Source organism: Canis lupus, chromosome 3 (genome assembly GCF_003254725.2).
Source record: "Canis lupus dingo isolate Sandy chromosome 3, ASM325472v2, whole genome shotgun sequence".
Classification (NCBI taxonomy): Eukaryota; Metazoa; Chordata; class Mammalia; order Carnivora; family Canidae; genus Canis; species Canis lupus.
Genome location: NC_064245.1, coordinates 727,904 through 754,312, shown reverse-complemented (window position 1 = coordinate 754,312; position 26,409 = coordinate 727,904). Strand labels below are relative to the sequence as shown.

At 44.0% G+C, this 26,409-nt stretch overlaps 1 long non-coding RNA gene across 1 annotated transcript in view; it reads right to left on the bottom strand.

Moving 5' to 3' along the window:
- Positions 1-1,931: 1,931 nt before the first annotated feature.
- The window catches only part of LOC125754721 (uncharacterized), a 75,067-nt gene continuing 50,589 nt past the window's right edge, over positions 1,932-26,409 (bottom strand). The window contains exons 5-7 of the long non-coding RNA XR_007409506.1: positions 14,232-14,373; positions 13,589-13,738; positions 1,932-2,742 (exon numbers count right to left, since the gene is read on the bottom strand). This is a non-coding gene — a long non-coding RNA (uncharacterized LOC125754721). The remainder of the gene's footprint in view (positions 2,743-13,588; positions 13,739-14,231; positions 14,374-26,409) is intronic.

Genomic DNA, 26,409 nt, shown 5'->3' with positions numbered 1-26,409 from the left:
CAGAATCTGCTTACCCCATGAGAAGAAACTTACGGTAAGTTATAAGTTGTATCTAAGATAAGATTCAAACAACACGAAAGCTGCTGGTGATACAAATGCTCGCCACGGATGGATTTGGGCCACGAAGGTCCACCCCAGCCCTGGGCTGTGCGGCTGCGGAGCTTGGCCTCAAACTGCAAGACGTTCAAGGCCTTCCCAGGAGCTAAGCCCTCTAATGCCATGCGAGTAACTCCGAGAAAGAAAACCCCATGAAAAGGGACCTTGTCTCTGTCTTGTTCACGACCAGAATGCGTCAGTATACCTGGCTTTTTAAGACACAAGTTTGCAAATATTAAACGATTGCTTCTGACTAGTCGATAGGTATACACTGGCGTGCAGCCCCCGAGTGGCCCCCACTACTCCAGCCCCTCCTAGGGGGATGCTTCACTGGGGGGAGCCCCTGCAGAGAAGAGCGTCTCTACCATCACTGGGGGCAGTTCTGATTAGCACTCAGGTGATACTGGTTTGCCGAGTACTCTAGAAACCACCCCCTTCCCCACCGTTCTGTCTCCAGGCCACGGAGCAGTGTCTGCCACAAAGCAGCTGCTCAATACGTTTCTCTGAGTAAACTGATGGACAAACGACCTACTTATTTTCCTTATTTCGTATCTTTTACTTACACATCCTATTGCCAGCTCAACCCCATGAATACCAAATATCTGTATCGGGATTATCCACGTTTCTAACACCATTCAAGACCAACCCTAACTGAGCACCTGCTTTGTGGCAGAAACACTTCTGGGCCTCAAAGGGAACCTCCGGGAGCCCGAGTGAGCTGGAGAGGTGTTGGGACTTTTTCCCCAAAAGCGCAGATCCCATAAATAATTCACAAATAGGAAAGAAAAGGAAATGCCAAGGAGATTAAATGAGTCACACGTGTGCTACTATTCTTCAGGCTTAACTTGACTTCTTCTTGGCTTCGGTCATAGGGTCTAAAAGCTATTTTTATGAACAGCTAAAGACATAAAAATAGGCACAGCCATATGACAGGTTGCATAAGCTTGAGGAGACCTCTAAACAGACATGCAGCATCACACCCCCAAACAGCTTACACTCACGGCCCACATGCTGTGTGCCAAGCCCTGCGCTGAGACATACACACGGCCCCTCACCTGGTATCTGGAGCCACTGCCTGAGCAAATACCGGTCCTTATCGCATTTTGGAGATGGCACAGCTAGGTTGTGAGGAGGCACACAGCCGACCTCTGACAAGGACGAACGTAGCCTCTGGTCCTTCAACCCGAGGGGTCAGGTGGTGATCACCGCACCACCGACCCTATACGGAGGTAAACCTGGCATCCTTAACCTCTCTGAGATTACAAGTTTTAAGCTAGCACATCCAATATCTAAACTAGAACAGTCTTTATTCTTTTTGGTCCACTTTAATTGTTCTTCCCGTTTCATGAATTGGTGTAAGTTGCTATGGCAACACTCATCAGCTTGTCCTTCCTCTCTGCGTTCGTCATCCTCTCCTCCCCGACTCCCTCATTCAGTCTGGTGTGACTCCTGCAAGTGAATGAAGCCAAGACGGGCAAGGGTCTGCGTGGCCCGTTTCCAGGGAGCACATGAGCATGATTTCCTTGTTAAGCCTCTCCTCTCCGTCCACTCGCACCTTCCCCTGTTGTCCTCGTGCCCTTCACTGCCAGTCTGTTGCACATCTGCTGTGCCATTCACGGACCCTGCCGGCGGGCCAGGACTCATCATCTACTCTTTCCATACATCTAAAATGACCTGATCCTCAACTTTTCTGAAAGATACAGGTTTGTCTCCGACTCTGAACTTTTCATGGACAAACTTCACAGAGGATGGAGATGTTCTCAGTTTCCTGCCTTTCCAATATCCAACTACCCCCCAAGACTTTATTTTTAAAGATTTTATTTACTCACGAGAGACACAGAGAGAGGCAGAGACACAGGCAGGAGCAGCAGGCTCCATGCATGGAGCCCGATGTGGGACTCGATCCCGGGACCCCGGGGTCACGCCCTGAGTCGAAGGCAGGCGCTCCTCCGCTGAGCCCCCAGGCGCCCTTCATCAAGACTTTATTTGCCGTACTCGTGATAAGCCAACGTGGGAGTCGGTACCACACATCTTTGTGTCCTTCACAGCACAAACCCAGCCTTTTGTACCTAATAAATACATTAATAAGTTGACAATAAATGAATGGATAGTTGGCTGGTGGATGAATAAACTATAAAAGAGCTGGTACAGGGCATACATGAAACAATCTAATTTAAGAGGCACATCCTATATTTGTTTCCCTCTGTACAGACTTCCTAAGGAACATTTGTTCAGATGACCAGTGTTACTTATTTGACTTACAATATCATTAGTATATTAATTGCAGTATTTAAGACACCTACTCCGTATCAGACACTGACTTGAGAACTCTTATAATTTTAATTAAGTAGCCCTCCCAAATATAGGAGGTAAGTGTTAGTATCCCCTTTTTACAGTTTTGTAAAGGTGTGTTAGGCAAATTCAGAGAGGTTAAGGAGCTATGGGTAATCTCTTAGGGAATAAGAGATTTGAAATTAAAGTGACATTGGATCAAACCCAAGACTTCGCTCTTTCCACTGTGCCATACCGCCTCATTGAGGGAGTCTTATAAAAATATCCCTCTTAACATTTGCAGGAGCTGGGGAGCTAGCATGTTGTCTTCAATCCATTGCCACAGACTAGTTGACAAAAGCATCCAGCCATCTCCTAGAGGAAAGAATGACCTCGTATAAATAGAATTCAGGGTAGATACATTTTGATGAGAGTAAAGGATGTTTAAGAGGATTCAAATGAGCATCTGCCCAGATTAATAGGGGGATGAGTCTATCGTTTAGGGCCCGACATGACCAATAAGTAAGGTGATGACACTCAATGACCAGAACAGATGGAACCAGAAACCAAAAGAAGGAACTAATGGAACAGGACGGGGAAAGGACGGGTGCTGATCACAGGCTTTCCCACTTCACAAGGGATAAGGGGAAGCTTCCCAGTTCTCCCCTTTCCGCGTTTCTGGCTCTGATTATAGGGATGGTACTATTACTGCAAAAAAAGACTAACAAACTGTGGAGGATAAGAGAAGTAGAACAGATTCCTCTGAAATAATACCAGCTTTTAAAATTGCCTAATAATGGACAAGGGCATCTTAAACTCCAGTCAGGCCACAGATGTATTTTTAAAAACTGGAAGCATGCTCAGCTTGAATTAGGGGATACAAGGAATGCAAGCATCCTTGGATGTCAACAAGCAACACCATTCGGTGGTCATTCGTACCCTCAGATTTGAATTCGTCGATAGGGGGAAAAAAAGCTGAAATGGAAATAGGTGCAAGGGTAGGCAGGCACCAGGCTAAGGGAGATATTCTTACTTCAGGTCCAAGGATCACCTTGACGAATCATCCAGGCAGGACACTGCTGGGTCTTTAGCTGAAGCACTTACTGAAAAGGGAGTGCTGGCCTCTTGCCCTCTGCTCACACAATACACATCTTTAAGGCAGAACATGTCCCCCTGTGGTGGTTAGAGACCCTTGAGAAGCTTGAATGTACAGTCTTCACGGGTATGGACTTAGGAAGGTGCCCAACACCACTCTCAGGGAGCAGCCTTCCTATTTTTGTAAAAATCTCATTTTCCTTCCCCACTGATTCCCTAAAAGTCTTGTATATGGTGACAGATGGTAGCTAGACTTACTGTGGTCATCGTTTCACAATCCATACAAACACCAAATGATGATATCATATGAAAACCAACAAGTCTCCTTAACTACAGGCACAGAAACCCATTCTGACTGGCTCTGGCAGAGGCTGCCTCCAGCCCAACGCCCTCCGACTCCTCGGGCCTTTCCCTGTGAGCCTCTGTGCTGTTGCCTTCCGTGGCCTGGTCAATGGCTTTTCCTTTGGGGACCCCCTGGGGCTGTTGAGAGGCACACATAGGGAGCACATCGTGCCTGGGAGTTTGCGCTCCCCCAAGGTAGTTCTGACCCAGTGAGAGATGGTGCAGGGCCCTGAAAGTCCAGTCAAGGGAGCCCTACGCTCCACGGACTTGGCCCGAAATCACACCGTGCTCTCCTTTCCTCTGCCCTCCCGGTGCTTTCCCCCCACTTCCTTCCAGCTTCCCCTGGGAGACTTCCTTACTAAATTACTTGCACATGAATTCTCATCTCAGACTTAGTCTCCAGGGAACCTGACCTACGACACCAGCCAAATAAAATACGGCTGGGGTGTTTTGGGGTAAGACTGCAAAGGCGGCAATCACAGACACAGAAGCAGACACAGCGCTGGCTGAGGAACTGGCCTGAGAGCATCTGGGGCTCAGTCGGCCCTTCCCTCCCCAGCACACGTCCATGTCACTCACGCACAGTGCTCTGGTATCTTTTGTGTGTTTTTCTTGGCATCTGTCTGCCCCATTCTCCTCACTGCAGACAGTCTTCCCCAAACTTCAGGCAGCCACGTCCAAGGGTGCTCAAGTTAGAGGCAGAAGACTGGTTCCCTAGGTGTACCCTTCTCATTTGAGGGGTATCCACACACACACACACCCACACACACACATCCACCCTGTTAAGCTGTAAGGTGCACACGTGAATGAAGCTGAGGGGGAGCAGAAAAAGGCAGTGTATGAAGTACGGATATATTGGAAAATTACTGTAAATACTTTTTTAAAGACTTATTTTAGAGAAAGAGAGAGAGCCAGCGAACGAGTGGAGGGAGGAGCGGTGGGAGAGGATCTTCAGGCAGGCTCCCCACAAAGCGTGGAGCTGCCTCGTGGCTGCATCCCACAACCCGGGAGATCATGACCTGAGCCAAAACCGAAAGCTGGCTGCTCAACCGACTGAGCCACCCCGGCGCCCCTACTATAAAGATTTCCTACTTGAAAGTGTGCTAGTCATCATGTACAACAAAACATTCGTCTGAGAAAAGAACTAGTAAGGCATGCCAACTTGCAAGTTTTAGTCGCCTTTCACACAGGTTTAACTACTGTATATTCTAGAATGGACGATTAAGAAATGATCAATCTTGGGCGGGCCAGGTGACTCAGTGGTTTAGCGCCGCCTTCAGCCCAGGGCCTGATCCTGGAGACTCAGGATCGAGTCCCACGTTGGGCTCCCTGCATGGAGCCTGCTTCTCCCTCTGCCTGGGTCTCTGCCTCTCTGTTTCTCAAATAAATAAATAAAATCTTAAAAAAATAAAAAAGAAATAATCTTTCCTAAAAAGGTACATAGGTAGCAGGGGAGTGAGCATGAGCTAAAGTGAATTGTGACCTTTTCTTTCCACCTTCCTACAGTGTGAGTGATTATTCATGTTTCTTGGATCTGCCTTCTATCTTGCAGTACAGGTAATCACTGCGACAATTCAGATCCTGTCTCTCAATCCTTCCCATTGCTCTTTCGTCAGGAGATGTACCACACCGACCATTAGTCATCTGAACCCCACGGCCATGGTTTTCAAACATTTCAGCCCATAGTAACCCCACAACCCAATATACCGCCAGACAGGTTCACACGTACTAAACACTTAAACACAATCAAAACAAATGTTTCATGAAATAGTTGTTCTTCTTATCTGTGATACACTCTATTTTCTTATGTTTTCTGTTATAAATGAATCTATTCATTGTTAAATGCTAGCAGCAACCAACTAAATTGATTTCAGGACCCATTAGTGGGTTACAGCCAGTGCCTTGGGACATTAAGGGCTTGCGTCTAAATGCTAATATTACCAGAAGAGTTGCCCCTATAAGTTTTTTTTTTTTTTTTGCCCCTATAAGTTATCATCACCCACTAACACTTTGTTGTGCATCAGCTCATTATTCACGTAACAACTGTGTTTCCAGTGCCTGATTCATGCAGGGTGTTTTGCTGGAAGCCAGGAAGGGATACAAGGGATGCACCCACCCTCACCTTTGAAAACTCACTGTCAGAGTCCTTAGCTGCAAGCCGACAGGAGCCTATCTGGCTGATATAATGTACAGTTCATATATATCACCATATATTATACACAGTATATAGTTATAACTATGAAGAGGTTTATAGTTAGACAGACCTGGGAAAGCCTCTATCAGAAGAGACAGAGAACCAGGTAGAGAGTTGCACGGCCAAAGCCACAATCACAGGCACATTCTAGAAGTGATCCACAACTGCCCCTGTTGGCGCTTCAAGCTGCACTCAACATGGCCAGCACTCAGGAGCCAGCCCAAAACCCGCTGTCACTGCTGTCCTGGGAGAGTCCAGGTACTGAGCAGTGGCTCTCCCTGGTCCTAGGTAGATCCTCTTTTCTTAAGCACCAGCTCTTGAATTAAAGTCTGCAATGATTATACCTGAACTTGGACTGTGTACCTGTGCGTGGTGACTAAGAGCTTAGATTCTGGAATCAGATTCCTTGGGTTCAAATCTTGGTTCTTCCGATCGCTGTGTGACCATCATGAACAAGTTACTTTCTCTCTCTCTCTCTGTGCTTCAGTTTCCTGAACTGCACCAATTTGATAATAGCGCCTACTTCACGAGATTGTTGAGAATCAATTGAGTTGCTACAGGTTAAGAGTTTAGAAGTGATGATGTCTGTTAATATGAGGAATTAGGGAAGCAAATATCTGGAGCTTTCAGATTTTTATCACACAAGATAGGCTTGGCATCCAATCAAGACTCTGAAGATGGGGACATTTCCAAACCACATGATGGCAGGTGTAAAAGAATGGCCAGTGCCCATTATATACCCTGGTAGACTAGTTTAAAAGATGAGTCAAGTGATGCTCTTGGAGGGCAGGGCTCTGAGGGAATGAAACCCAGAATGGCATGAAGAGCAAGAGCTATGGAAAGGTCTGCAGCCTTGAGGCTGCCGTCTGTGGCTGCCAGAAGTCTTGAGACAAAAGACTCCAGAGGAAAGACAAAGTGGAGAGAGAAGGAGGGATAAATGCCAGAGTCTTCCTTACTTGGCAATTTTGCCAAGGGGTATCTCAATCTGAGATAACATGGCATTTCTGGAGTAGCAGTCTTCAAATATTTTTGGTCATCCATCCCCTAAAAGAATTTTGCCAACGATCGGTGCCCCACAGACTTTTAACATCTAGAATTTTTATCATATAATTAAATAGTTAAGAAGGTTGTGATTTCTTGCATATAACATATAGGCTTTAAATATATTTTCCTCAAGATCTTGAGGTCTTGGCTTTAGCTTTTTTAATTTATAGAAATTGTCATTAGGAGGGAAATGACAAAGTTCTCAGTTTCAAATTGGTCGGGCAAAACCGACTTCATTTTTGTCAGAAAAAATATCTGACATGGTATTTGAATTGCAACGTGTGTATTAATCTGTGTTCTTGGTTAACCATCTGACTTCTGAGTCTCAACTCTGAAAGATAACGGAAGCAAGTTTCCTTAAGTTTGGAAGCTGATGAAAGAATGTGTTTCTTCCTTAAGATTTTTCCATTAGAAGCTCTTTTCTCTCTCTCTCACACACACACAATGCTCCTGGTGAGCCGTAAAGCCTCCACTTGTCCCTTTGGCAGTTTGATGGTTAGTTCTGAACAATGCCTCATGGTCAGATTTTGGATGTCAAGTAGCTAGAAAAGGGAAGATGGGAAGAGAGAACCCATAGACCACAGACATTCCGAGGCGGCCAATTTAAGGAAGAATACATTTAGAAGTTAAAGAATGGAAGTTTATTCCTTAAAACAATCCCAGCTTACATACTCACTGGAAAATGGTCACATACCTCCTGGAGTGTGTGTTCCAGTTTAGCACACACACCCCTATTCTGGAAAAACATCTGACATGGCACTGTTTAAGTCATTAGACGTGTATTTTCTATTAGGATAAATGTAATAAATGTATATGTTTTCTGTCTAGAGTTAGAGCCAATCAGGGCCAATGTGGCAGAGTGGGCGACACTTCTCCACAACCCTTCCCCAGTAGAAGGAATAGAATCATTTAGCAAAGGGTCATAGTATTTTAGATGATACATTTATTTACCCACTGTCTTTGCAAGTAAAAATAACTCCATCACATGCTCAACACCAAGCAAATAGTAGGCAGGAGGAGTGGGATTCTCTCCAGGAGCCAGGAGTCCCTTACACAGACCCAGACACAGTCCTGGGCTGGGGGGCCAGCAGATCTGTCCTGAGGTGGACACTGAAACAGATTCGAGTTCCCTTTACAAGGAAGAGGAGGAAAGGGCTCCTGGGTTGATGAACAGGTGGAGGCTTACATTTTTATGGGGTCCAAAATGCCTCTGGATCCAAGTGGATCTTGGCAAAACATTGTACTTGTAAAACGATAGGAGTATTTTATAAAGTGCTATGCCTTTGCTATGCCTTTTGGAGCAAAACTTTAAGGCAAACTTTAAAAGAGTAAGGAATTTTGCCAAAACCTTATTTTAAAAGGGGGAAGAGTCAGTGGGATGAGGAATGAAGGGGTCCTTCCTCCTCCAGCTAACCCTGTCGTCAGCCTCAGGGCCTCTGCAGAGGTCTGGCCTCTGGGCAAGGACCTTCCCTTACCACATGCTCTAAGGAGCTTGTACCGGTCACAAATATAGAGACGAGTTTAAGTTATATTCCCCGACTGCTGTCAAATTGTATTTTTTAAAATCTTTCTTTCTCTTAACATGTGCATGACTGACACAGAATTCTATAGGAAATGAGAAATCTGCACAGCAACGTTTACACATTTTAAGTGCTGGCAAATTCCTCAGGGAATTAATTTTGTGTACTGGATCTCCTGTTACTCAATTTATCAGGGCAATTCCTGGGTGTCCAACAATGTTTTCCACTCCCAGTCATTCACTTGCTCCTCGAGTGACTGAAAACTGAAGCTCTTAGGTAGACTCAAAGCTAAATAAGTGAGTGAATGAATGAATGAATGAGGGAGGGAGGGAGGGAGGGAAGGAAGGAAGGTAGGAAGGAAGAAAAACCTACTAAATGCAAAGCACCTAACTAAATTCCTTTGAACTAATCAAGTTTAGCCTTCTTCCCAAGAGGGGCAGATTATTTTTGCTTTTTCCTCTCCCTTTAGTTCCCTTCAATTTGTCTCAGGCAGTCGTCCAGCAATTGTAAAACTCCATGAAATGACTAAAACAGATTAAAGCTGAGACAGGACAGACTGCTGGGGAGATTTCACCTTGGGTGAGCAATGCTGAAACCCTGAATAGCTCTGCAGGTCTCGGGAGCATAAAGAGGCAAGAGCAATGCCTTATACTGGGCCCTAATTCAGCAAGAGCATCGAGGAGTACGAAACACAGGGGAAAGACAATATATGGCAACCAATTCAATACCAGACCATTTAATTCACAGCTCAAGATTTCTCTTTCAGTGTTAGGCTTCCATAGACAAATGGCGAATTTTACTCCGTTATTAACCCCAAATGAGAAGAAATGGAGGCTGCACCCCATCCCAAATGATTAATAGTTGCCTTGTGAGTGGTGGATTTAGTTTAATAACTAACCCCTCTTTTCCAACAACACATTGAATATGATTAAAGATGTGTCTTGAGATTACATTTCCTGAAATTTTAAAATATTTTTTAACTAGAATGAGTTTTATATAAAGAACTATTGAGGGGTTCCCTAGACTCGATCTTCCGTCTAAAGGATAAGCCTTTATATTCTGCAAAAGGGGCGATGGTGCCCTGTACGAGTGGCGTGGTGACTGGAAGACCATTATGGAAAGAGGCGAAGAATCCAGAACAAGCTACCTGGTCACTGTCCAGCTCAGTAGTCATTTCCACTCTTCCTTGTAAAGGGAGCTCTCATCTGCTTCAGGATCACTTCAGGGCACATATCCCGACCCCGAATCTACGAAAGTCTACCTAAGTCACTCATAGCAATCCCACTCCTCTTGCCTGTGATTGGTTCAGTCTTGCGCATATATGATGCAGTTCTGACCTCCTGGCAAGACAGGAAACCACTATGAGCTCCCAGGAGAGGTTTCCTAATGGAAAAAAACAAAAAGTTGGGATCCCTGGGTGGCGCAGCGGTTTAGCGCCTGCCTTTGGCCCAGGGCGCGATCCTGGAGACCCGGGATCGAATCCCACGTCAGGCTCCCTGCATGGAGCCTGCTTCTCCCTCTGCCTGTGTCTCTGCCTCTCTCTCTCTCTCTCTCTGTGACTATCATAAATAAATAAAAATTAAAAAAAATCACGTTACAAGGAAGATGCCATCCATTTGTTCTTCTGGCTATTACTGCAGCTGGACAGGACAGCCAGAACTTGTGCAGTCATTCGGTCACTGTGCAGGGAACTAACCTGAACACAAAGCCAAGTCAGCGAGCACGGCAGGATGGAAGATGGGAAGCACTTGGATCCCTGGTGACGGCACCGATATGATGAACTAGAGAAGCCCAGGCACTGCCCCATGTTGCCCCTTCTCACATCCTTGTCGTTTAAACCTTCTGTGGTAGCTTTAACATGTGTCCACAACCCTTTCACTCTTTTCCTCACAGGAGGGGAAGCCTAAATCTCCTCCCTCGAAGGTGAGCTGGACTCAGGAACTCATTTCTAACAAATAGAATAAAGCAGGGTGACATTATGCAGCCTCAGACACCGGATCTCGAAAGGCACCTTGGCTTCCTCCTCCTGCTCTCCCCCGGGTCACTCCTGGTGACTGAAGCTAGCTATCACAGGATGGGGACACACAAGCAACCTAAGGGGAAGCACACATCACAAAGGACCGAGGTCACCTGCCAACAGACAGGTAGGGGAGTCGTCTCGGAAGCAGAACTCCCACCCCCTGTCAGGCCCTGAGATGACTACAGCCTCTGCCTATGTCCTGAGATACAACTTCATGAGGGATTCTTGGCAAGAACACTCCAGCTAAGTCACTCCCGAACTCCCCACTCACAGAAACTGTGAGACATTTGTTATTTTAACCCACTATATATCGGGGAAATCGTTGCACGATGGTAGGTAGCAAAGACGCTTTTTAAGATTTGGTCTAACATTTTCAGACAAAGGTGCCTTAATTGGTAAAAAGGTTGTAAAAGACTGCATTCTAAAACCAGAGAATTACAGGGTCCTCGGGTTCCTTTTCCTTCTTACAAGGACTGTATAATGCTCTCTGAGATAAAGAGACATCCTTCTCACAAGGCCTTCCAAAAAAAGAGGTAACAGTTGCTCTGGGGCTTTACTTTCACAACCATCTGGCGAGAGGCTAAAATCCCTCTGGTCATGATTAAACAATTGCATTTCATTGTATGCTTAGAATTGAGTGGTGTTTCCCTAACTCTCTTACAGAAAAAGCATCCTGAATGATATTAACAGATGTTCTACCCAAAGGGGAGGGCTGAGGTAGACATTCAAAAGACACATACAGCAAACTAAAGACTTTGGAGAGGTCTTTCACAAAGAAATCTGCTTAGCTTTTGCTTAACCCAGAATTTCTCAAATTTAATGTGACTACAGACTGTCCCCTCTATGCTCCTCCCCCGCCCTCAACAAAAATATCCATATTCCTTGGGACGTCAATGTTCTTTAGAACACAGGGAACCACTAGTGTGGATGCCACAATACACTGAATGAACGTATTAGCATGAATGATCAAAATAATCCAGCACTATACTCAAAATACCACAGCCATCCTACAGAGACTCAGCCACATCCACTATCTGAGTAATCTGAAGTATCTAAGTTTAGACTTAGATTTCAAGTCAGAAATGGTACAAGTCAGGAATTACCAATGCGCCATCAGGAGCAAAATAGGACTCACACACATTTACTCAAAGATGAGTGGTTTTCTCCAAAATGATTAGTTTCTTGTTTCCCATTACACGAAAACCTGCTCCCCCCTTTTAAGATTTTTTGTTTTATTTTATTTTATTTTTTTTATTTATTCATGATAGTCACAGAGAGAGAGAGGCAGAGACACAGGCAGAGGGAGAAGCAGGCTCCATGCACCGGGAGCCCGACGTGGGATTCGATCCCGGGTCTCCAGGATCGCGCCCTGGGCCAAAGGCAGGCGCCAAACCGCTGCGCCACCCAGGGATCCCTAAGATTTTTTGTTTTAATACTTCAGGTGAATGTTTCCTCTCACATATTTGGTGTAATGAAAAAAATCCTCTTACAGGGAATTTTGAAATATCAGTATCTGGTTTGTAGGACCCCAAGGTAGCATACCCATGCGAGCTAAAAGTCAACTACTTCACCGACAATGCAGCCAACACAGCCAAGGAAGCCAAGCCCTCTTGACTCCAGTCCCTGGATTCTATCCTTCTGTTAAGCCCTAAAATCAAGTGAAGGAAACCCCATACTCCTGAATAAGTAGGAAGATCATATAGCAGTTGATTAGGACTTGCCCCAACCGGGCGATGTCACATGTCACGTAAGGTAGACGGTTCTGTCCTGGGGCTGGGCCAACTCCGACATGCCTAGAATACCTCGGACTGCTTAGTATCACAACTTTTTTGCCTCTTAAAAATCAAACCACCAACCATTTAAGACTTGAGAAATGGGATTTATGGAAAGAAAGGTGTGCAAGCAGGTATGTGAGGAACCCCACCTTCTCCCTCCGTCGCCATGACGCCCTGTCCTTGATTCTTGCTCCTTTACCATGCTCCCGGCTTCCCCCGCCCCCGGAAGGCAGCCTGCCTTTTTAACTCGGATTCAAGTGAGAACACAAATGCTTTTTTTTAGTTCACTTAGTACGAATGAGATACACTATCGTTTAGGAAAGTATCTGGTATCTAAAAAAGGGATCCCCTAAAGAAAATAAATCAAGGAATTACGGAGCAATCCTGGAGCGGTCAAGTTTCAGGTGGACGGAATTCTGACGCTACAACTACGCATTGGCCCCAACAGCTGGTAAATCTGTTCAGACGCCTTCCTGGTTTCTTCTGTTAGCTAACCCCTTACATGGTTAGCCCATGACCTGTAAACCTTTATTAAGAGAGCATATTGCCATCTGGGTCAAGGACAAAATGACTACAGTCTTTCTCATCCACACCCATTGCCCCCAACGGTCCAAGCTCCATATTTTCTCTGATGTGAGAGATTCTCACCTACAGCTTTCCTAACTTCCCATATCTGATTAGTCCGCAAAACCCATCTGGAGGGTATCGCTCAGTCCCAGAATTTCTAAGGGCTTAAGGGCACCTGCACCGCTCATGTTTCTTTACCTGGGGGAAAGACTGACATTGCACGGTAGACTGCACTCATAGAGAACCCACAGCTACTCATCTAGAAGCTGGGGAGGACTTAGACGATCTCAGAAACCAGAGAGGCTCCTGAGAGGAGTCACGCAGGGCCTGAAAAGACCTTGGTGGCCTTAGCCGGTCTTCCCCCTCAAGCCAGATGACAGTGGCTCCCAGACTTTTCCTTGCCTTCTCTCAGGTGAAGCAAGCTGTGCCTACAGTTGTGAGACAGGAGCCAGCCCACACTACCTCCAGCCTTAAGCAGGGAGCTGCTTAGTAGCTGATTTGTGTGAAGCCCAACAGAGGTTTATCCCGGTGGGACCTTGTGCCAGTCAGTGCAGGTGGTTGAGCAACCTGGAGACAAAAGGACTGTCTTGGAAGGACAGAGAACTTCCTGGGGGAATAAGCAGCAACCCCCAGATGAGGGAGGCAGTAACTTAGCCAGACTTACCTACACAACTTCGAGAGGCTGGAGAATAGATCACCCACATGGCCAGATGCTGCTTTCCCTGTGGGAGTTACTGTCCTCGAAGAACACGTTCTGGATGGAGACCCAAAGCATGATTGAGGCGGGTGGGTAGGAGGAGCAGGAGACGGCCACCTAGAAAAGAAAGAATACTTCTGTAGGATTTTTTTTTGGGGGGGGGGAATAGTTTTAGTAACTATTTTTCTAGAATAGAAATGTAGACATACAGCATTTTTGAAAACTAACTGACAATTTCCCAAAATTTCCCCACTTTCCCCTTCCCCACCTTACACTCAGAGCAGCCAGGCTGTGGTCATTACTGCGTGGCTCAGAGGTGACAACAGAAAGCAGATATAAAAAGAATTATTCCAAGCTAATGCCCAAACACAGAAAGAGAGAAATTGTCTACTGAGTATAAGAAATAGGCCCCCCGACACCACCTCCGAGCCCTCCGTACCCCAGCGTGGTTTGAACTTAGCCGAGGACACCCAGGGACCTGGAGGGCCAGGAGAGAAGGAATAGGACAATCTCAGCGTTGACCCACAGAGACCGAGGCCTGAGACCCAGGGCAGAGGATGGGCGCTCCCGGGGGAAGCCGCTGCCCAGGCAGACGCACCGTAGAACTCACCACACACGTACTTTGAAGTGTAGCTGTCCGTTCTGGAAGGTGAGGGCACGAGGGAAGCTTGACTAAGTTTCCGCCATCCCGATGGAATAAAAATTGAAGTGTGTGTGGGGTAAGCTCACACCTGGTTGAGGTAAGATTATTCCTGCAAAGATTACATTCAAAATGTAGACTACGATTGTTAGGTCCATCCCTTTTTTCAAAAATGTAAAGATGTACATCCTAAGAGAACACAGTTCCCTTTCTGTCAATTCCATGATAGGTTCCGGGCACGTGCGAATAGGCATCTGTAGCAGTTTCCTGCAGCTGCCACAGCCAAGGGCCACAAACCAGGTGGCTGGAACAACAGACGTGGACGCTCACGGTTGCAGAGGCTAGAGGGCGAGACCACGGACTCCGGAGGGCCAGGCTTTCTCTGGAGTCTCTAGGACGGAAACCCATCTTGCCTCTTCCTAGTTTCTGGAGGCTGCTGGCAATCCTGGTGCCGCACGGCTCATCGGCACATCACGCTAGGCTTTGCCTCATCTTTGTCTTCCACACTGTTCTCTTCTGTCTCTGCACCAGTCATACTGGATTAAGGAGTGTGACCATCTTAACTAATCACAACCACAATTGCCCTATTTCCAAATGAAGTCCTATTCTGAGCTTCTGGGGATGACATGAATTTGGGGAAGGGGTGTTGTTCAACCCAGTACAGCAGCCATTGCCATGCCGCCCTCACTCTGTACCCCAAATGCACGATGATAAATCCCCCTAATCCCCTGCAGAGACAGCAGAGACCAAGAGACAACTTCTGGCCAATTTTCTACTCCAGGTGCATAGAAAAGTCACTGGAATATGGCAAAGAAAGTAAATCACAATCCTATTAGCCATGGCTTCTTTCAAAGCCAGCAGCTCCAGGCCCAGCCAGGTGTCCCTGACTCACCTGAGAGCTGCTTCCATGGAACCCTCAATAGACATATTCTTAGACACCAGACTTGCCTGAGGCCCCCAGAGAACGGGTTCTCCTCCCCTGTGGTCCAGGGTCTACTTCTCTGTCTGTTCCTACTCCAGGATCAATATCTTTACAAGATAACGGGCAATAGTAATGCCCCTTCAGAAGAATAGTATCCTTCACCTTCAGGGGAGAGGGTCTTATGTAATTAAGGGGGAAAAAAATCTTACTATCACCCTGATGACATTACAACAGAGCTTAGAAGTTACACTCCCGCACATCGAGGTTTTCAGTTTTAAAGGACGCCAAAAATTAAGGAGAGAACCTTAAGAAGAGAAGTTAACGTAGCCTCAGGAGTCCAGGGGTCCATCCTCTTTCGTGCTAGAGTAACCCCCACGGGTAGCAGGACCCTGCGCTGGGTCACTGTGCTCCACCACAACTCACCGAGCGGATGAATCAAAGTTGAAGTGTTCAGGCCTTTTTGATCCTTTTTATGACCTCCTCCCCGGCATAAAGTAATGAGCATTCCTACTCTCCTTTTCAAATACAAAGTCCCCCCACCGAGCTCTCAACACTTGCCCCATTCTCCCCTGCCAAAACCATCTTTTACACAGGGAACGAGTGTCCAAGTAAGGCCCAGCTATCTTCCTGCGTACAGGGGAAAGAAACATTAAACATCCTTCCTCCCCCCAGACAGCAACGAAGTTTTGGAAGACATAGCTCTGGTTAAAGATAAAGCAACCACGTGAACTCTAAAGTAGGACCCTTGGGTAACTGAAGGACCATCTGTGTCCCCCAAGCAAAGGGCCATCTCTGCCCAGGTCCCCAAGTCTATCCAGAAATGTGTAAAGGGCACACTTCTGGCTTCTCTGCTCCCATCCCTGCGCCCCATCGGCCTCTCCTCCCGTCCTACCGCCTCTCCTCCACACCCTCGAGGGCTCCCTGGGCCCCCAGTCTGGGGCTCCAACCCAGCTGCCTGTTGCAGACAAACTGGCCTAGATCGACCTCTGATGCTTGACTTCTTAGTCGTCCCTTTTGGAATGCTCCTCGTGCTGACTTCTGCACCCATTTCTGGCTGCCCCCTCTCGCCCCTGTAATCTAATCTCCACCTCTACCCCCTGCCTCCTGACTTCTCTCTGGTTCAGCATTCCCCCAGGGGTTCCCCTGGCCTCGTGTCTGTCCAGCCCTTCTTGGATTACCAGTCGCCCTGGCTGTAGCCTCTGAGTTCCCGTAGTAGCACTACTCTCTGGCCATCCTCCCCCAGGGTACCAGGCTCTTGACCCTCACTCTCTGCCTCACTGGACGCTCCATTCCTTTGTCCATACTCCTCGCCTATGATACAAAGACCTTCGCAAACACATCCTTGCATCCTCTCCCCACTGCTGCACAAGAGGGTCGTCATGTTACTGAATGCTACTGCGTCATTATCTTAGAAACCCAAACTACCCAAATCTACACTGTGGGATATTGTCAGTACCTGCATCCTATTTTCGTTTTATTTCGTAATAGATTAGGTTTTTTTAAATTGAACTAAAAGCTGCATAATCTTAGCATCCAGACAAATTTGAACTTAAAATTTTTCTAAGTTTGCTTCTTCCTTGAGAAAGAACATAGAAGAGTATTGGCTCCGTAAGCAGATGGCCTTGCTTGAGTCTTAAATCTGTCACTTACTCTATGTAGGTCTTCTAGAGCAAATTACCTAACCTGTGCCTCGTGCTTTTCATCCACAAACTGGGAGTGATACTATTTCCGACCTCAAAGGCCCATGGTAAGGATGAGATGCCTTAAACACCTAAAGGACTTAGAGCAGAACTTCGAGTGCCAAAAGCCTTCCATGAGGACTGGCTGCCACGGTTGCTTTCCTGACTGAAGGCCCCATCCACTGCCGTCAGCAGCCTGGAGGTCATGGACTCAGAAGTTTTTGATGGAACAATTAACAGGGACGATGGCATCTCTATAACAAATATGAAGAAACAGTATTTACTGGGGAACAAAAAGAGTGGAGGCCTACTGCCAATGCCTTACAGTGGCTGAAACGCAGTCTGGACTAGGCCATCACTGGAGGGGTTCCCATCCTACTACCTTCCTCATAATCTATCCAAGATAGATTCTTTTTTTTTTTTTTTTTGTCAATAGTACCTAGACACCACCCTGTTCATTCCTATTCTACCCCTGTCCTCACATCCTCCAGGACAGAATGCCACCTGGCAGACACACCAAATTCCTCACAAAGACTGGTAAACTTCCCATAGCACACATCTGACACATTAAATAGGTCAAAGGCGCAGAGATTCCAGCCTTGTTCCTTTTGGAAAGATGGGGAAAAAGGTAAGAAGCTCTTGTTTCTTACAGAGACTGTGAACGTCATAACCAAAATACCAATTTCCTTTTAAAGATATTTCATGGCAATCAGCATTTTCCTCCAATGATACAGTCAATTCTCATTATTTGTGGATTTGCCTACTTGCTAAAATGTGGAGGCCCCAAATCAATACTCGCAGCACTTTTGTGGTCCTTAGTGGGTGTGCACAGAGTGCAAAAAATCTGAGTTGCCCCCATGTGCAAGTTCCCAGCTGAGGTCAAACAAGGCAACGGTCGGTCTTCTGTTTCAGCCCTCAGACTGTAAGGTGGTATCCTTCTCGTGATCTATTTAGTGTACAGTTTTCACAGTTTTGAACTTCGTGTTGGTGAGTTTACTACTTAAAAGGGCCCCAAGAATAGTGTCAAAATGCTGTCTAGTTTCCCGAGTACAAAAAGGCTGTGATGTGCTTTGGAGAGAAAATAAACGTGTTAGATAAGCTGCTCTGAGGCATACGTAATGGTGTTACTGGCCATAAGTACAGAGTTACTGAATCAACAATTTATTAAAAAAGGTGTCTTTATACAGAAGCATGCATGAAGTAAGGCTGTCTACTGATCAGCTGACAAAATGCGGTGACCAGAGGTTTGCAGGAACCTAGCCATGTATCTTCCCTACAGGCAATGGTTCCGTAGTCACTAATTCAGTGTAAGTGGCAACTTTATAAAAACATAACCACAACATGTGTACAACATAGAATATACCTGCAACTATGGAAGTCAACCATATATTCAAATCTGAATTAATTCACTCCAAGAATTCCCATTGCTAGCCACTCATCGAGCACAGTATAGTAGGTTTTCATTTAAAAAATAAACCCCCAAAACTCCTCTAAAGAGATTCACTTGTTTCACAAATTGAAAACCTGATTTAAGGTATCCAGCCTTTTGTGATAAAGCTGTCTAATATACCTCACTTGAAAGAGGACTGTGAGATACCAAAAACAGAATTGAGTTTAAGGATGGGGATAAAAGAAAACATAAAATGAAAATTATTGAAATACCATTCCCTCCTTTTTCTGCTTCCTGATTTGAACGTCATGCCCTCGACCCCACCAGCCCCCTAGGTAGCCGCCGTCACCTCCCTGCCATCACAAGTAATAGCAGGTATGAGGTTCTATAAACAAGGGGGATCAGGGTGTCTCGTTGTGTATCTCCCCGTGTTCCAGGCCCACAAGGAAAGAACTCAGTAGACCTCTAGCTCCCTCCCCTTACAACTTGCAGAAGCCCTGGAGGGAAGAACAATAGGTGTGGCTTTCCCTATCGCCCACCACCAGCTACTCCACAGATGGGCCTTGGCTCAGAGAGAGAAAAAAGTGCCAAGGTCGGGAGTACACAAGACCACCTGCATTACTGACACTTAATGCAAGGCAGGAAGGGGGATAGCAGCTCCTAAAGACCATCTCTGGCCCCAAATTCAAGTTCAAGTTTCCTCAAGACCACCCTCAGGTTTAGTACTTTGCCAGAAGACTCAAACTCAGCAAGACCATTAGACTCATGGTTCTAATTCTCGTGAAAGGCTATAGGTCAAAAAGTAGCCAAGGAAAGAGGCACACAGGGCAGCGGTCAAGAGTTCCAGGCATGAGATCCCGGTTGTTGTCTCCCAGGGAATCACGAAGATAGTGCCTGTTTCTCCCAGCAATCAAGTCTGGTCATAAAGCACAGAGAGTTGCCAACCAGGGAAGTTAACCCAATGTACACTACAATGTATATTTATGTTTTACAAAGTGATTTTTTTTTGGGGGGTGGATAAGGAACAAACTGATTCCTGCCTCAAGGTCGTTGCTGGGAAAAACCAGAATGGACTAATTTACAAGCCAATAAATGGACATCAAACTTCCCTTTGCCAAAGCAATTGCAAATTGAGAAGGAGGAAATCACTAAAAATTACCTGAGAATCAGAAGGCTTGTTTTCTGGTTGTTTAATTATCTCGTTATAATCAAGAGTTTGATACTTGGAGTGAAAGCTCAAAATCATACTTTTTTGTACTAGTTTGCTAGGGCTGTTATATATAACATAGTACCACAGAGTGGGTGGCTTAGACAAAAGAAGTTTATTTTCTCACAATTCTGGAGGTTAGAAGTCAAAGATCAAGGTGTCAGTAGGGTGGGTTTCTCTTTGGCTGGCAGATGTGGCCTTTTCCCTGTGTCTTCACATGGTCTTCCCTCTGTGTGCGTCTGTGTCCTATCCTCCTCTTCTCATAAGGACACTGGTCATATTGGGTTTAGGCCCACTCTAATGACCTCATTTTAACTTAATTACCTCTTTAAAGACTCAGTCTCCAAAGACTATCACCCTCTGACATATTGGGGGTTAGGATTTCAACATATGAATTTGGTGGTGGAGATGGAGGACAAAATTCAGTCCATATCATTTCTATAATTAATGAATACAAAGCTGGTATTAGAATTTTATGACAGGACATCTAGGAATGGAAGTAATACCTAAACATTTTAGTGTTTCTGGCCTGGGGCACAGCATTCCTATCTTAAAAGTAATTTAAGAGGTTGACCTAAGAGACTCCAACCAATGGAAAGTAAATCTTTAAATTCTGTTATTGTCTACGTAGATTCTATCTTACTTGGTTACATCTTCCTTCCTAAACATATTTAACTTCTATATGAACACAATAACTCACTCATTACTGATTTATGTGCACCATGTATGGACTCAGGACTTGACTCTTGGTACATTTAGTCCAACATTCTGTAGAATAATAAAACTTTTTTGCTTTAGTGTTAAGAGTACCTGGGCTCAGGGATCAATTCCATAAGGCATTACATTCTCATAAAAATCATTTTAGTAACCTAGCTTCACAAAAGACATTTTTTTATGGTAATCAGCTTAGGAAAAACTGTTTGCCAGCATTTGATAGTCATTTGTTAATAAAATTTTAATTTCTGATGCTTACTATACAATACTTAATATCATTTAATATTTTTATTTGAGAATGACATAACACTGAAAATGATTCGTATTTGCCTCAATTGTGGGTATTCTGAACTTTTCTCACTTAAAAAAGTCTCATGAGATTAGCATTCCCATCTGATAAGTGAGAGTCATGATCACATGTGATGGAGTCATTACTCAGATCCCTGACGCTGGTTAAAAACAGTCTTTAAAATAGGCTGTTGCTTTTCCTGGTGTCTTGGCTGCATTGTACTACATCTGCAACACTGCAGGTGTCCTTTATTCATGGCAGAGCAGTTTGTGCTATCAAAGTAACAGCAAGTGTGCATGTTCCACTTTCTGTGCAGCTTTGACAACTGCACCCCTTTTGCATCTCCATTCTGTCCCCTGGTTAATTCAGTACCACGTTAATAAAGCACCCTACTATTACTCACTCTTCAACAATAATAACAGCTAACATTTGTGACTATATATTAGGCTCCAGTGATGCTTCTTTTTGTGAAATACATTCTACTGTCTAAAACATTCTCTGTTAGCCCACAATGTCTAGGATCACTTTGAACTGGAGGATGTCCAAGTTGGTATTTTCAGCAATGAAGTGTCTGAATTCCAAACCTGTTTCTTCAAGCCTGCACTCAGATTCAGCAAGAACAAAACTCAACTTTCAATGAGTTCACCTCCCCTGCCATTTCCCTATTTACAATAATCCTTTGTTGCACTGAAGTCCTAGTGATTATATACTCAAAATTTCAGGATCATCTTCAACTCTCCTTATCCCTATATCCCTATTCCAGTAGATTAACACTCCACGACAAGGACTCTTCCTTGTAAGTTGGACAACACCCTGATGGCTCTTCATGTATGTAATTCTCTTCCTTCATGAATGTTTACTGTGCACTTCTACCAGAGTAATCACCCTAATGTACAACTCTTGTCATGCTATTTATTTCCAAAATATAAAAGCTTTAGGCTATACATGATCAAGTCCAACATTTATCCTAGTTTTCAATGCCTTGAATGGCCTGATCCTTTTTGCTACAGTTTCTTTTGAGGACCTTTAAGTAAGGGGGAAAGGAAGAGAAGAAAGGATAAAAAGGAAAGGGAAGGAAAATGAAAAAGGAAAGGTAGAAGAAGAGAGGAAAACAAATACAGGAGAGTATTTTTGTTGGAAATGACAGACACCAACTTCAAAATAAATTAACCACAAAAATGAAATTGTTGACACATAGAACTAAGAATGTAAGAGCTGAATTTGGCTTTGGAATAGTTGGATCCAGGGTCTTACATGATATCATTAGGACACTGTGTTTCTCTCTGTTTCACAGCCCTGTTTTCCTCAGTATCTGTTTTATTCTCAGGGTTTCTGTAAAAAGATGGAAAATATATAAACCAGTTTAGGAAGCCCATTTAGATAGCATTAGCTTACTGTAGACCCTCTGACCAACTCTGAACCAATCACTATGACCAAGGACAAGTGGTTCAGTCATTAATCTGATCTGAAATATATCCCCAACCCTAGAGTTACCTGGTGTGAGCCCCACTTGAACCAAATGGACTGAGAGTGAAGGAGAAGAAACTCTCTGAAGAGACTGTGATGTCACATAACACACATGTATGTAAGAAGAACTAAATTTTTAAGAGTTAGTGAGAATAACTTACCCATCTGGAATTGCCAATTCTAATCATCCATTGGTGAGATCTTGTCAACCTAATTCGATTTCCTTTGTGCTTTAGTTTCTTTCACAACAAAATAGGCACAGAATTTATGCCACCAGCTGCTCTAAAAAAACACCAGATCCTCAAATGAACCTTGACAAAGTACTGCCAACATCACAAATGACAAATGTTTATGAAGTTAAGTGCTGGTCTTGCACTGAAGTTCTCCACAATGTTAATTTGCACATGTGTAGAACTATGGATTTTAAAGCACTTTCATGTTGTCTATCTTTCTTTTTTATTGTTTCTACTTAATCATTTCTTAAACTTCTATCTTAATGAAAGGAAGAGATTAGTTGAAAGTTGGTAATAAGCACAATGAAGTTTCCAGGAGAAAATGATATGGCTTTTCCAATTGCTTGTACTTATAATTTTTTTTTTTTTGGCAGAAGGTTTATAAAGGGCTAGAACAAACAATCCTACAATTTGTATGGAACCACAAAAGACCCCAAAGAGCCAAAGCCATCTTGGAAAAGAAAAGCAAAGCTGAAGGCATCACAATACTGGACTTCAAGTCATATTACAAAGCTGTAGTCCTCAAGACAGTATGGTACAGCACAAAAATAGACACATGAATCAATAGAACAGAAAATTCAGAAATAAATCCATTACTATATGCTCGATTAATCTTTGACAAAGCAGGAGAGAAAATTCAATGGATAAAAATCTCTTCAACAAATGATGTTGGGAAAACAGAACAGCAACAAACAGAAGAATGAAACTGGACGACTTTCTTACACCAACACAAAACTAAATTCAAAATGGAGGGATCCCTGGGTGGCGCAGCGGTTTGGTGCCTGCCTTTGGCCCAGGGAGTGATCCTGGAGACCCCGGATCGAATCCCACATCGGGTTCCCGGTGCATAGAGCCTGCTTTTCCCTCTGCCTATGTCTCTGCCTCTCTCTCTCTCTGTGTGTGACTACCATAAATAAAAAAAAAATAAAAAACAAAAAAAACAAAAATGGATTAAAGGTCTAAATCTGAGGCCTAAAACCATAAAAATCCTAGAAAAGAACACAGGCAAGAACTCCTTTGACATTGGCCTTAGCAACTTCCTACCAGTAAGTCTCCTAAGGTGAGGGAAACAAAAGCAAAAATGAACTATTGGGACTTTGTCAAGATAAAAAGCTTCTGCACAGCAAAGGAAAGAATCAACAAAACTATACCGCAACCTATAGAAGGGAGAAGATGTTTGAAATTGACATAACTGATAAAGGGTTAAAATCCAAAATAAATAACTTACCAAACTGAACACCCAAAAAACAAATAACTCAGTTAAAAAGTGAGCAGAAGACACAGACACTTTTCAAAGACATACAGATGGCTAAGAGACATGAAAAGTGTGTCCACAACCCTCATCATCAGGGAAATACAAATCAAAACTACAGTCAGGTATCACCTCACACCCATCAGAATGGATAAAATCAACACCACAAGGAACAACAGGTGTTAGGGAGGATGTGGAGAGAGGGGGGCCCTCTTATGCTGTTGGTGGGAATGCAAGCTGATGCAGCCACTCTGGAGAACAGTGTGGAGGGTCCTCAGAAAGTTGAAAATAGGGCTACCCTATGGCCCAGAAACTGTACTACTAGGTATTTAACCAAAAATCCTGATTCAAAGGGACACACACACCATGTTTATAGCAGCGCATCAACAATAGCCGAATCATATTAAGTCTCACACGGTCTGAATACCACCACCGTGAAATACAGTTTTTTGTTTTATACACAATGCATGAGTTTCTTAGACCATAGTAAAAGATAAGTCCCCTGAAAACTTCCCAGTTGTCATATGGAATTGGTCATTTTTCTCCTCCCACTTCTCCTATTCTCATCCTTTTCAGTATATGGACGCGACTCAGTACCACCTCTGTCGGAGCCTTTTTTTTCTCTTTAAGGGGCTGACAACTATGCAGAGGGCAGTGTATTTCCTCTTGACCCTCCTTCCCAACTAAGAAATAAATTCCCATAGACCTCACCTCCACCCGAAGAGTAGCTCCAATTTCCACCAAAATTATTTCTGCTCCTCCTTCCAATCATACATCCTCTAGAGTTTTGTGGTCAACCAACTGGGAAGCCAAAATCAAACCCAATCAACCGAGAAACATAAAATTTCTTGTAACAAAGAAAAATAAGAAAATGCTAATCTCCACACTATTACTCCAAATATCTTTCTACAATATAATTTAGCTAATAAACTTTAATTCTCCTATGGCATTGGCTATTTGTAATACTCAGAAGCACAGTTTATAGCTTAAATGTTCTCAACAAGCATAACCTTGACCTTTTAAAAGGTATACAACATTCAAAGGAATAATGTAAGACTATGGAAGTCCCTGTTCTTGTGTTTCTTCCTCTGCAATATTTCATAGCTGTCCGCACACAGTAGCTACTTTAAAATGCTTTAACATTAATTAAAACATTGTCTTTGGAGATCTAAAAAGACAAACTTTCTAGAGAAAAACTTCCCTAATTCAGATCTCATTAATTCAGATTCTGTGCTCTTTCAATTAAGAACTGAATTGTCTACCTTAGTACTATTAGTAAGAAATGTGACATTACAATTATATAATGTAATCATAATAGGTATTAATTGAGTGTTGATTGGCAGTGCCAGGAATTACACTGTTTCATATTATCTTATTAAGTCCTTACAACAAATCTATGAAGTGATTATTTTAATCTGTTCTTTACAGATGCAAAAAATAAATCTCACAGAGAAACTGCCATGGTGGCATCTATAGAGGTTAGAACCTAGCTACAAACATTAGGCTCTTAATCAATACATTATATACATTATACTCTTTCTCCTTCTAAGAGGTGACCATTTCTCGGAATAGTGCATTGTTGTGGTAATTTTTACTTTTTTATATGTACCTTAACATAAGGAATCTAAGGAAGCAATATTTTAATAGCACATTTTAGTTATCATGTACATCTGAAAGTAACTAAACATTTAAAAAATTTTTATTTAAATTAAATTTGCCAACGTATAACACCCAGGGCTCATCCCATCAAGGGCCCTCCTCAGTGCCCATCACCCAGTCACTCCATCCCCCACTCTCCTCCCCATTTCTTTTTATTATTTTTTTTAAGATTTTATTTATTTATTCATGAGAGAGAGAGAGGCAGAGACACAGGCAGAAGGAGAAACAGGCGCCATGCAGGGAGCCCGACGTGGGACTCGATCCCGGGGCCTCCAGGATCACGCCCTGGGCCAAAGGCAGATGCTCAACTGCTGAGCCACCCGGGCGTCCCTCTTTCTTAATGTCTTTTAAATATGCTTTTTAAAAAATATTTTATTTATGTATTCATGACAGACAGAGAGAGAGAGAGAGAGAGAGGCTCTAGAGACACAAGCAGAGGGAGAAGCAGGCTCCATGCAGGGAGCCCGAGGTGGGACTTGATCCTGGGACCCCGGGGTCACGCCCTGGGCTGAAGTCGGTACTAAACTGCTGAGCCACCCGGGCTGCCCTAAATATGCCTTGTTAGGAGTTGCTGAGACTTTTCTAGACCTCTTTACTCAATGTATCACCAGTTCAAATGTTTATACTTTATATTCCATATTGGTGACCCTCATTCTCATTACTCATAATTTATAAATCAGTATTTGCTGCCATTTCAGTTTTTAAGAGCCCTATTAAATTCTTTGACTATCAAAGTTACATTTGTTGGAAAACACATTGGTTAGTCTCAGATTTTAATAATGAAGATAAATTGCCATCGAGAGAGGTAGGAAACTAATTTTCCCTATAAATCCAGAAATATTTAATTTCCCACAAAAGCCTTTTTCTAATAATCTCATCTTTCCTGTAAAGATATTTCCCCAGTGAGAAGATCAGGTCAGTGTGTTCCACAGTTTTTGGACAACTTTGTATTTTGGATCAGAAATGTATGGCAGTGAACAGCTGTGGAGAAAATAGAATGCAGTGTGTTGGATAAACACTAGCCGATTCACACTGAAATTAATTCTCACTGTTTTAGCGCAACAACCATACAAAATATATTCTTCCCGTCTCTGTGGTAATTCAACCCTGCCTGTATAGCTGCTATATCAGAGATGCCCTGATGGTGTTTGCTTCTAGGTCAACAATCAGTTGGCTAGAATTTCTCCTGGATATTTCAGTTCTATCAAGTTCAAAGACCATTTGTCTTATGTGCCCAGTAGGGACAAAAACAAGAATCCTTCCCAGACAGCTGTGCCTTAGGGCCATGCAAAAGTGAGTGGTAGTCCAAGGCATGTCTTCATGGAAAAAATTCCTA